Below are 12,505 nucleotides of genomic sequence, written 5' to 3'. Positions count from 1 at the left end.
TACTCATAATTTCTGGAACATACTGCTTTGTGGTTAATAATCTGGGATCTTTATTCTTTTCTGCTAAGGCAAAGAAAGTAACCAAACATCCCCCTGAATCCCTAAACTGTCATTCTTTGAAGGACAGACAATGTGAAAAGCAAAAAGTACACAACTGATACAGTAGAAAATCAATATAAGTATTTCTTCATCACCTGACTCAAGTGAGGCTCCATTTTGGACTTTGAAAATACCTAGGTCTCTCTCGTGCTGAGTTCAGTTAACATCATAGCACTCACTTCAATGAGAGGAAAGCAGAGAGTGTATGGGCCAAAGGTTATGGGAATACCACTTTGTAACATGCTCGAATAGTGACTGCTAATAGTAAAGCTGAGCAGAGCTCAAAGCATTGTGTCATCTCTGTGCCCATACCCTCTGCCCAGGGGCTTAGGCTGGGGCTGTAGAGCTGGAACAGCCTGTGTGGGTCTTGCTGAAAGGCATAAATAACTTCACTCCTTTCTGATTCTGTTTTATTAAACCATGACATTAGCCACTAATTACATTGCCTTAGCTAAAAATAAATGTGAATATCAGGGCTTGTCTGCAGACATCTAGTCTCTTTGTGATTGGCACCTGAGATCCCTACACATGAAAAACAAAGTGGAGAGCACAAGGCTCCCCATTTTCTCCATGTGGAGAAAATAATCTGTGGACATTTGTCAGCACTGTGCAATTGCTGAGTTTCCTGTCCAGGGACAGTTTCCTTGTTTGCCCAGGGCTTTCAAATAGCTCTGGGGAGAAAAAGTCCAACCCCTCCTGTATGATCACAACAGAGGAGAGGTTAGTCCCAGCTCAGCTGCACAGGTTATTTGTGGGCATGACCAAGGCTCAGGGCATTTCTTTTGGAGCACAATGACAGCACAACATGTTTGCCATTGGCATCTGGTTTGTAATGAGTCCCCTGACCCATATTATTTTGTAGCATGACCCATCTCAGGGCAGTTGCATCCCAGCCCTTGGGCACTCTCTGGGAGTGACTCCCATTTGCATCATAGCTTTCGAACACAAGGGAGAAAACCACTACTATATACAACAATAGTGGTAATTATGGCAAGAACAATTAAAAAAGGAGGGAGAAAGAGAGTCTGGGCCCTGTCCAAATTGTGTATGCCCAATACCAAAACTAGCATTACCTTGAATGCGACTGAGTGCTGTTTTCTTCCTGATTCCCAAATAAAGAGGAGGCACACCTGGGATTTACAGCAGTATTTGCACTTATACCTGTTTATCTGCTTTGTTCATTTATCTGTGACTTAACATTCGTATTTCCAAAATCCAGCCCATCCAACAGGTTTCTAGGAGCATAGTCACAGTGTATTGCATACATCTAAAACACCCTGAGAGAAAAAACCACCTCCAAGAGCTTTTTAAGCATCAATAGACTTCAGTTCTGCTGGAGCGCTGGTGGAAGAAATTAGAGATGGGTGCAAATGAAAAATTCCTGCCACTGTTCTCTAGTCTGGTTCAGCAGAAGTACCAATCTCCTTGGAGCAAACTCATCATTCCTGACAGCAGGTCTGTTTCCCCCTGGTCTCTGCCTGCATAAGCCAGAGACCTCCAGCCCTCCATGGTCACTGTTGATCTGATCACAGCCCAGAGCTGCATGTGTGAGCACTCCTTCACATTGGTACAACCCTCTTCTGTTAGGCCCATTCAGACCAGCCTAGTCCCAGTCCAGGTCTCTATTTTCAGATAAGCCTGGGATGGATGCTCTGAAGAAGGAACAGAGCCAGTATTTGCCTTCCAGCTTTCCTCTAAGAGCAGCAGCAGCATTCGCTCTACAAGTATTCCCACTGAGAAAAATTCAGGCCTTGCATTTGAATGTATAGCTACAAACACATCTCTCACTCCTTCCAGCTCTGATCGAAGTCTTGGAAAGAGCTACCATTGCATGGTGTAGCTTCAGGGAGGACATGCATATGCATGGACTGCCAGGTACAAGGCACTCCCTGAACCTCTAGGCCAGGGGCTTGGCTGCTGGGGAGCTCCGCATGAGGGGATACCCTGGGATTGATGAAAAACAAAACCAAAAAACCACATCCAGTCCTGGGTTTGTAATTCAAAACGGAATTAAGATATTAAGAATCTCACTCTGATTTACTGTCTGTGGAAGTTCAAGTCAAATTTTTGTGCAGGCCAGTAGAAGTCTGTCATTCTTGAGCAGTCAGGAAATCCAGTTTGGAAGGGGCCCTGAGAGGACAGCTGGTCCAGCCGCCAGCTCAGAGCAGGGCCAGTTTTCATCAGGCTACTCAGGCCAAAAAAAGCAGGATTCTACTAGCTCTCTTTTTCATCCTAACTGCTGGCTTGAGAGACTGGATTGTGTTTTTACCACATTTTAGTTACACTAGCAATAGAGAAACCACTGCAGCTCTGCCCAGCTGAGGAGTCAGGTTCTGTTTTGCTTTTTGCCCTGGTTTATATGAAAATGGCAATTGGTAAGAGCCCAGACTGTCCTCAGCTCCACCAGAACAATGGCCATTGTCCTGGAAAAAGTAAATCATGCTGATCCCTGTTATGCTACTTCTAGTGGCCACATTGTCTTTGATAAAAATAACCCAGGGCTATTATTAAAAAAAACATGGTCTGAGCTTCTCATGAAGGATGAGGCTTCCTGATAAAAAGCCCTGCCTGAATAGCATGGCCTCACAGCACCACAACTACAGTACTGCTGGTGACCTCTTCTTGTGGTACCTGAATTTTGCTTTGGAGATATCCTGGCCAAACAGAGCTTGTTGGGTCCATGGTTCCTGGGCACCAGGTGAGCATGTGGCCCTTCCTTCAGAGCCCTCTGGTTTCACTGGGAGTCCTGTACCTTGTAACTGCTTTTTCTGGGGTCCACGGACTAGACAAGGGATGATTGATGTCTGGCTTTCCATCACATTGTGCTGAAAAGCAGCATTCCAGCCAAGCACTGAGGCCAGGCAAAAGGAAACTTGGGGAAGGAGAGGCTGTAAAGAGCACAAAACAGGGAGGAACTGTGGCATGAGGGATGGAAGCAAGAGGGTTTTGATGGCAAGATTAACTGGGGAGCATGCAGAGAGACATTGCCTAAAGTGACTTGTCAAGAGAAACTGAGGACCACACAGTCTTCTTACAATGGGACAAGATGTTTCTAGCTAGGCTTTGGAAACAGTGTGGAAGAAATAGATGGAATTTAACATCTGACATGCTTATATTCTATACCAACTCTTTGCTTTTAAAGGAGACAAGACATCTTAAAACAAGGTTTAAATGATTGAAAAATCTCTTCCGGGCAAACTTTGTGGGTGTTGGATAAGAGGCAAATGAATTATTTTGATAACACAGCATCTTCCCCCACTATACTTTCAGAGGCATAGAGGGTGCAACTCTTAAAAAAAATTGTATGAGGGAAATGACAACTAATAAATTGAAAGGCTTATCTCAAAATCCTCCCTTGCTTTCTCCCAGTTCATTGTTAAAGAGAGGTCAAAAATAGATATGGCACACTTGAGGGTCCTAAGGACTTTGAATTTTTTTCATTTTGTCATACAGCCGACAGATTCAAGATTCCAGTCAATGATTTTTAAAATTGATATTTGATTCATGTCAGCATAATCCTCCAAGACACAAAATGGGACACAGGCAAGTAGGCAGATTTCCAAACTGTCTGGCCCCTTGACATGATTTCCTCCTCTTAACTCATCCTGTGTATTGTACCTCTGACTTGACATCTCCAGCTTCCTTTAGATAAAGGAGAAATTCTTCTTGTGTCACATGAACTTCTTCAGTTTTATCTCCAGTTTCTCAGATAAAGGGCTCACGTGAAGTAATCCTTGCCGAGCTCACATTCCTATCTTCTAACAGTAGAACATGGAGCTTTCCCACCTTATAAGGATGGGTTCCACTGCGTGTTTGAAAGGTGCTGCAACTACTTTAAAAGATTTCACAGCCTGAGTATTACAGAAGAAAATGTACCTGGTACCTGCCCTTCTGGATTAGCCAGCAACCTGGCATTCCTGCAATACTGTTCTGTGCACCAGAGCAAAGACCATTTGGAAGCCTGTATTCCATACTTTTTTTCAGACAGATTTTCATCTGTCTTCCAGCACAAGCTGATGCTGGATGCATTTAATGGAATAAGTCAGAAAATTTCTTCATTGATTCAGGAACTACTTTCATAGATGGAAATTCAGTTCCCTGAAGTCTGTTCTCCTCACTCCATGGTTGAACTCCAGGCTCTGAGTACATCTGCTACTAGTACCTAAAAATCAAGCACGTTAATGTGCATCCATGTAGAAGAATGTCAAAGCATTTCCTTTTTACTACATGTAAAGAAAATTGGAATGTAAATGTATTAACACAATAAGCACTGGCATTTAAAATGAAGCAGAGAAACCAGATGCTCTGTCTCTTTCATTATGCAAAGAAAGAAGGAAGTGTCCCAAGAAACACCAAATGGCACCTGTTGTATGGAGGCCAGGCTGACTATTCAGACTTTTATGCAAAAAAATAGACACTTTAAGATTTAACAAATATGCAGTTCAGCCTTTTAATTTTCTTTCATTTTTATTTCCAGTTTTCAGGCTACAAGTCCTTGTTCCACTCATAGTAAAAAAATATCTGTTTTGGAAGCCAAGGACTGGAGGAGGGGAGAGGCTCCCTCTTTGGCAGCTCATTTAAAATCCAGGCTGTGATGATGAGTGATGCACTACAGACCATTTCATCACAGGTCATGCTGTTCTCACAAGGCTTCCTATTTATCACAAGCCTCCTTGCTCATGGAAAGGAAAGCTCAAGAGCAGAGCTGCACAGGGTGCCATGCTCCTCTTCACTCCTGGGCAGACGTGGAACTGTGTGGTGCTGTTCTGCAAGAACTTAGCTGCTCTCTCCTTTCCTTCTCTCTGTATTTTCCTTCTAGCACCACTCATGTGAGATTTCTCAGTAGGACAGGTCAGGAGCAGTAGGACAGTCCTCAAGGGTTACACTGAGTGGCAGGGAGGCAGAAAGGTCATCTCTGGGTAGGTGCAAGGGCAGATCAGGAAAGTTGGAGGTCAGTGTCCAACTCCAACTGCTTCAGCCAAAACTGATGCCAGAAGAAGAGTAAGTTATTTTTAATTAAACTAACAACAGAGAAGGACCTATGATATTGTTCTTGAACAGAAACTATTTAGAGGAATAAATCATTGCCATGGAGACGGGGAACTTAGCCAGAGCAAGGCAGGAAACGAAGCACAGAGAGCGATACCCAAGGAATTTTCAGCCATGGTAACTGCAGCAACTGCTCTTTTTGGGGTTGCACCTTTGGTTTAGGGGACTGTAAGTTGCCTTCCTAAGCTTATGGGGCACAGGGGAGACAACCTAGAAGCTTGTGGTGGGATGCAGCACCTCTGCTAAGCTACCCACCAGCATCAACACCACATATGCCTGAGGTGGGACATGAAGAAGAATAAAGCCTGCAAGAAGAGACTGCAAAACATCTTTGGGATGTAAAATTAACTACCCAGGGATTAAAGTAAAATGAATCCAGAGGGCTTGAAGCCTTGAAATGTTATCAGCTTGTCTGTTTCTCTAAGTCCTGATTAGATCCAAATGCTAGTTCTTTATCTGGAAGTCCTAAAAGGCAAGGACTAGAGTTTAGCTGAAAGGCAACACAGCCTTCACCACACTTAATAATTTCTTATGTCCCTCACACTCGTGCTACCACTACAGAAAAAATATGGTCACCCCATTCTTCGCTGTTTGTGCTGTCAGAGAGGCTGACTTCTGAGTATACCTTTTCACTCAATATGATTTTGTCAATTTTTGAGCCATTTTCATATTCAGGAGTCCAGCTTGGTCAGCTGTTATCTCCTCCACTGCATTTGAAACTGAGCAGGATATATGGGCAGCTGCTTCACGTTCTTTGTTGTGTGCGTCTTCAGTGCAATTCCAGCCATGAGTGTGTAGGCAGAACCAAAGTTAAAGGCACAAAAAACCCAGAAAAAAAAAATCCACTTGTATAAAACAATCTGGAGAAGTGACAGCATCAGAACTCCAGGCAGCACTATTGTAGCCAGAAGGCTTAGGGAAGCCCAAAGGAGCAGCACCACCACCAGCTCAAGAAGAACAAGCAGCCCTCATCCTTGCTTGATTACAAGTACAATGATTATCCAGCCTCCTTGACACTTATCCTAATATTTCATGTTGTGAGAAGAAACTTCATCAGTCATGCATGAAAGCCAATATGCAGCAAGGGCCCTGGCAACCTCAGAAGCGACCCTGGTTTAAATGGGAGTCATCTGCCTGTGAGCCAGTCTGGAGGCTTGCTGCCATGAACAGATATCTATAGAAACTTTGAAATCCATCATGAGCAGCAGCTCTCGGGTGTGATGAAAAAAATGTTCTCTGCATACAACACATGGGATTTAATGCCAGTACCAGATCCCAGGACAAGGACTTGGTAGCTTATCCCTCCACGTGGATTGAAGCAAAGCTGGGGAACCTGCTGTATCTGAGGAACAGAGGGTTTCTTATGTGCCTAAGTAGGGGGGGGGGTCCTTGAGTTCACAGTGTCCTCCTTGGATGGGAGCAGCACCTTGGATGGGAGCAGCCTGAGACACATGGCACCAGAGCCTGCACTGGGCCTCGGGCAGCAGGGCTGCACACCAGGCCAAGGCAACAGCACACCAGACAGAGGCTAATATTACTCTTCCCAGAGGTTCAGTAGGTCACCGCTTCATCCTGTGAGCAACTCCAGATTTCAGGGCAGTGAGAGAATTGTTTACATTGGCTACTTGTATGAATGCTAAAAAAAAGAGAGGGTATTATGGGACTTCTGTTCTTTAATTCCAAAAAGAAATCAAACATGTCTAGACTGCTGTATGCATGTGGCTTTCCTCCAGGCTTCTCCCACCTGGAGCAATAAGCAAGCTGGAAGTTCTCCATAAAAGAGTTTTCAACACCCATTTTAAAATGCTGTCACCCCAGGCATACTAACCAGTGTTGGCCAGTCAAATTCTATTAGGAGGCAACATCAGATAGAGAAAAAGTTTTCAGGCACAGGTCACAGAGATCCTCTGTGATTTCCTCACACCCTTTCAGCCGAGGGAGACTGTGGAAGCAGCTGGCAGCTCGCCCCGGCCAGAGTCCAGGCAGCGCAGGGGGATGGATGTGCCTGCCCGCATTCCTGCAGCGAGGCTGTGGAAGCAGCAGCCACACAGCCACCGCACAGGCACACACTGCCCTGCTGCAGCCACAGCTCCATCCCAGCGCCTCATCCCTGCACCAGGCCCTGGGAAACAGGGCTGCACTTTAGGCGTGGGCTTTTGTTATTGGTGTTACCTGGTGAATTTGAAATTGCTGCTGACCAGAGGTGTCGGAACTGGTTGTGGAGAAGGACATTTTCCCTTTAGGCAGGAATCTGCCCAAGTTCAGACTTCATTGATACCAGCTCACTGAGGAGCCAGGATGGCAGAGGTGGGGGAGGACCAGCAGTCAGGGAATGAATGGGTGCTCAGTCCTTGCAGATTATCTAGCCTGTCTTCCTCGACAAGGCTGATAGCCAGGGAGGTAGGAGGGCTGTGGAAAATGATTAGCATATGGGACAAGGGAATTACCATGTTGATTGAAGCCTGAGGTCTACCTTCTCTGGCAGCAGCAACAGCACAGAAGTTCAGAGAGAAGTGGAGAACTGTGTAGTCAGGCAGATGTGAAACCATCACATACTGTAATTTAGTCTTGTTCTTCTGTGAGGTTTCCTGAGTCTCTTAAACTCTCAAGCTACCATGACCTGTGTTGTATTCAACTTTCTTGCCTAAGTTACCAGTCCCAGACTTTTCATTCTTTCCTCTCCTACTGAAGGCAAGATTCTTCTTAGCCCAGTGCTGTAGACATTTGTCCAGCAGAGACTGAGGTCAGACACCAAAATACCTACATAACAGTCAGAGATGGGAACAACCATAGCAGCTGGCTCAGGAATGCCCCAGGACTCCAATCCCTCCTTTTCCTTAGCAGATCTATAGAACTACCTTTAACTGGTTTCCCTGCATGTCCTTGTTTACAAAGCTGTAACTCTTTGCCATCATCACCATTATCCAGACTTTCCACAGCTCCCAGGGACATGGATAGAGAGTTTAGCCGCATGTGGAGAAGAGGCCCAGGGAAAGAGGCAGTGGTTTTCACAGTTCCCTAGTCCAAAAAGAGGTCCAGATTGCAATTTTCTGGACATGATGCAATAGATAAATATTTGAGAGAGATTTTGAGAGATCTGCTCCCACAGTGATGAAGAGCTTCTGAACTCAGACAGCAAATTTAGTCCCTGAATGAAATATTGCTTAGCACTGGTGGAATGTTACTACACAGCAGTGGGGTGTAAATAGATCTAGATCATCAGACAGGAATTTTTCTAAAGCTATAAAACTTGAAATAAACAGAGAACTGGGGGCAGGCTGGGTCAGTTCCCCAGGGCTGGGGACTAGTAAAGAAGACCCCCCTGCTTGGGAAGGGGGTGCTGAGCCTGTCTGCTGGCGATGTGCTCTGAGCACACGTGGAGCTGGAGCCAGTCTGCACCGCTGAGAGCACCAGCCCTGCAGGTAAGCTGGGCAGCCCCAGTCCTGCACATACTTTACAGACTTGCAGGGGCTCTTTACAAGGAATAAAGGTAGAGATCTCTAGGAGATTTAGGAGATCTGATGTTTTTTGACTGTGTCCTGTGCAGACAAGTGAGGAGAGGAGCTTGGACTGTGACCACGTTTGTTGCCCGGAGTCCACTTCCATGAGTGCAGCCCTGCATTGCTTCTCCACAATCCCACTCCTAAAGACACCAGGCCCAGCCCTCGGCCAGTGATGATTTATTTCCTGAGAGTTTGTGTGTTTGAGTGCAGAGCCCACTGCTTCCAGCTGGCTGTGGCAGATGGCACTGTGGCACACAGGCTGCAGAGTGCCTGGGGTGAAAGGGTCACACTTGTTCGAATGCCAGTGCAGGTGTTGGGGACGGGAACCCCGATCCTGCCCCGCCAAGGGACAGAGGGGACCATCACTGCTCATCCAGCACGGAGCAAAGGATGTGCACCCACCCTGCTACCAATTCACCATGCTGGTGGTCCAGCCCTCTCCCCCTTCCTATTAGCACAGCTGCAAAAAAGCATAAGCAGCAGCTTCTCAGCAGGCCTCAGCCAGGCCCCTCAGTGGGGGAGTCAGGAACCATCCTCGCCAGCTACCTGTGACCACTGTGGTCCAAGACCTACCATGCTGCAGTTGGGATGTCTGAGACAGGAGGAAGACAGAGTGCAGCTGGGCTGTGCGGGAGCAGACGTTTCCCATCTGGCGGAGCCGGCAGCCCATAGGCGGGGGGATAACACTGTGGTTACACAGATCTGCTACGTCCAATCAGCGGTTCATACATAATTCAGGACGTATGTGATGACATGCTTTAAGCCCTGTAGAAGAATCCAAGATATGTGTGAGACTACCAAGCACTTGCTTTGATGAGTTATCCCAGCTGGCTGCCTTGATGGCATCCTTGTGTTCAGCACTAGCCGTATCCCCCTGGCCAGCATCACTCCTCTGCCATGGTGATTTTCCATGGCTAGGAACAAGCTGGACAGAACAAGGTAAGGAAATTATAATCATCAACATCCTCTAAAAATTATTTCTTTGAGAAGCTGAGTAATTTAATCAGATGCTTCTATCTTGTACCAACTGCCCAGGGCCAAGCACACTGCTTTCTTCACCAGCAGGACATTGCCTTGCTAATATTACAGGAGTTATAAAAGGATGAATGAGTGATACCTATAATTTGATTCCATTTCCTACATGGAAAATGCATAATTAGATTTATTTAAGAAAAGAAGAACAACTGAGATATTATTCATCACAAAGCAGTGAACTGGAAACTCTTACAAAGCAAAAGAGAAGAAGCCAAGCCCCGGAGTCAACTCTCTGAGTTAAAATAATAACATTTCTCCAGGAGCATTCATACATCTTTCACTAATGCTAATTCAGCCTCTTCCTCTGTTTATGCAATGATGAATTCCCTGACTGAATAAATCAGCTTCCCCATCATACTTTTCATGAGAAGAGAACTTAAATCAGTTCATTTTGTTGAAGGTAATCAAGAACCACCTTAAGCAAAATTCAAGTGTTTGGAGCAAAATCCTCAAGCTGCTGCTACTTTTCATAGATAACAAACCTAGCAAACAACAGCATGACTCTTTAGTGAATTAGTTTATTAATTCTCAAAGAGTTCAAATGCCACCACGTAAGTACATGAGAACAGACTGTGAAGCCAAAATATCTGTATATCCTGTCCTTCCTTACTCTTGCCATACAGAACCCTCATGCCTATTTTCCAAAGAGCTGTTTGTGTTCATATACTTGGAAACAAATGATTGAGCTAACAAGAAATGTTCTCAGCACAGTGCTCCGAGCAGCTCCTCAGAGAAGGACACAATGATGTTATGATCACATTTGCCCTGATCCTGGGCTCTTTCCCATCTCCTTGTCTGGGCATTTAGCATTGGTGAGGCTTTTGCTGCTGCCCAGCATGGTGCTGCTGGCATGGACGGCTCCAGCTGCCTGCTCAACAGAGCATGGGCTGAGCAGCACAAGGGGTAGGGGAACAGTGGAGAGAAACTGCAAAGAGAAGAATCACAACCTGCCTTAGCAAAGAGCTAAGGACTGAAAGAGGCTTTTGTCTTTATACACAAGGTAAATAAGGCTTTCACTTTATTAAAAAGCAGGAAACTGGACCAGTCAGCTGCAGTACTTCAGGAATGGCACATTTGGGCTTAATGTACCTTCTAAAGGAAGCATGCAGAGTAAGTTATTTGAGGAAAAAAACCCATTTGAATGCTTTTTCAGGAGCTCCTCAGCTTGCCTCTCCAGTACATCAGGTAGGTGCAGGTTTACTTCTGCAGAGCATTATGCACTGCACCATTAATTTCAGAAGGAAGTGGGGCTGTCCAGTACAAGATTACAAGGACAAATGTCTGCACTGCTCACGTGTCAGTGGAACACCTGCAGAAGTGTTGGCATCATGCAGCCACCCAGACACGGTGCTGTGGGAAAAGTGCTCCCTCTGTGAGAAGTCCCCAGCTCTGACTTGGCTGCACCAGACAAGGCGATTAACAGATAGCATGAAACACACAGAGGGTGGAAACTGCTCGGAGTCTGGTTTCACCTCATTATCTTAAAAGATGTCAGGAAAAGGTAACACTGTCTTGTCTTTTTTTATATCCCTCAACCATACAAATCCCTGCTTTTCTGCCTGTTTTTTTCCCATACCCAAGCAGCCCAGGTTTATCAGGGCCTGATCTGGGGCCTGATCTGGGGCAGGCTGCTTGGCTGCTGAGCCATGTTGTTCTCACTGACTACCTTTTCTGTTTGTAATACAGGTTGCAAAGGACACAGTTACCCTTGTGCATGTTGCCCAGCCATTAGTAAGGACATTGATAGATGTATCAGTACCCATTTGAGGCCCTGCTGTCCACTAAAAGTGTCACTAATGATTTGCTGCTTGGGATTAATGTTGATTAATGATGACTGCACTGAATGTGGATTGCTCTGGTTTAATAGACAATGCTTGGGCCCTAAGACACTGAAAACATCTCTCCAGTGGCCCAAGTATTATTGCAACTTCTACACTTGTCAGCTGAGCTTGAAAATACACTTAGTCAACACAACCCATTTTCTACACCATTCCCTATCAGTTTGCACTATTTAATTAGCCATGATGATATTTTCTTGCTTCTCTTTTAGTGCTTGCCTCATGTAAAATCTTCATTCTGTTGGCACTGAAAGCAAGCCAGTGGAACTGGAATTAGGTCATCCTGTTTCCATGGCTGCTTCCCAGACCCCCAGAGCTTTCCTGAGCAACAAGATTTGCTAATACCCCCCACACTATATTAGCAGTTCAGAGGTCTCTCTGTGTGGTTAGCTGGAAACTCCCGAGTGCAAATTATCTATTCCTGTTGGTTTGAAGGAACAGGAGCCACAGCTGCTCACTTGCTTTCCTGGGGCAGGGCAGCTCACCCTGTGCTACTGCAGACAAACTACACTTTTCTTGGGAAAACAGCAGGTTCCTTCCGATCTGAATCTGACCAAATAGTCTTACTTGCCCTTTACTCTTTTTTTTTGTTTGTTTGTTTTCTCCTTAGGACACGTGTTTCCCTCATTGCTCGCCTGTATTTCCTCATTTCTAATTATTATTTATTGCAGTGAATGTCCCCTTTTCACTGTTTGCTAACTGTAAATACGTACTTTATTAGTGCATTTACTGCCCCTGAACCCAAGTTCATTTGCAAATCACCAGTACCCAGCTGTCTCAGTGTGGTATTTCGACTTTCCAGGATGACATCCTAAAACCATTTTTAATCAGGGCTGGGTGGAAGGAATCCACAGCTACCCAAGCCACTCCATTATATGCTGCTATCAGCAGTAGTGAGAGGGGCTGTTCATATCCGGATATCACAAGCAAAGATGCCATAACAAGTGGAATTGGTGAGGGAGGGAACTGAATCCTGGTAAC

The sequence above is a fragment of the Taeniopygia guttata genome, chromosome 5 (assembly GCF_048771995.1).
Source record: "Taeniopygia guttata chromosome 5, bTaeGut7.mat, whole genome shotgun sequence".
Lineage (NCBI taxonomy): Eukaryota > Metazoa > Chordata > Aves > Passeriformes > Estrildidae > Taeniopygia > Taeniopygia guttata.
Note: the sequence above shows the minus strand (reverse complement) of the source record.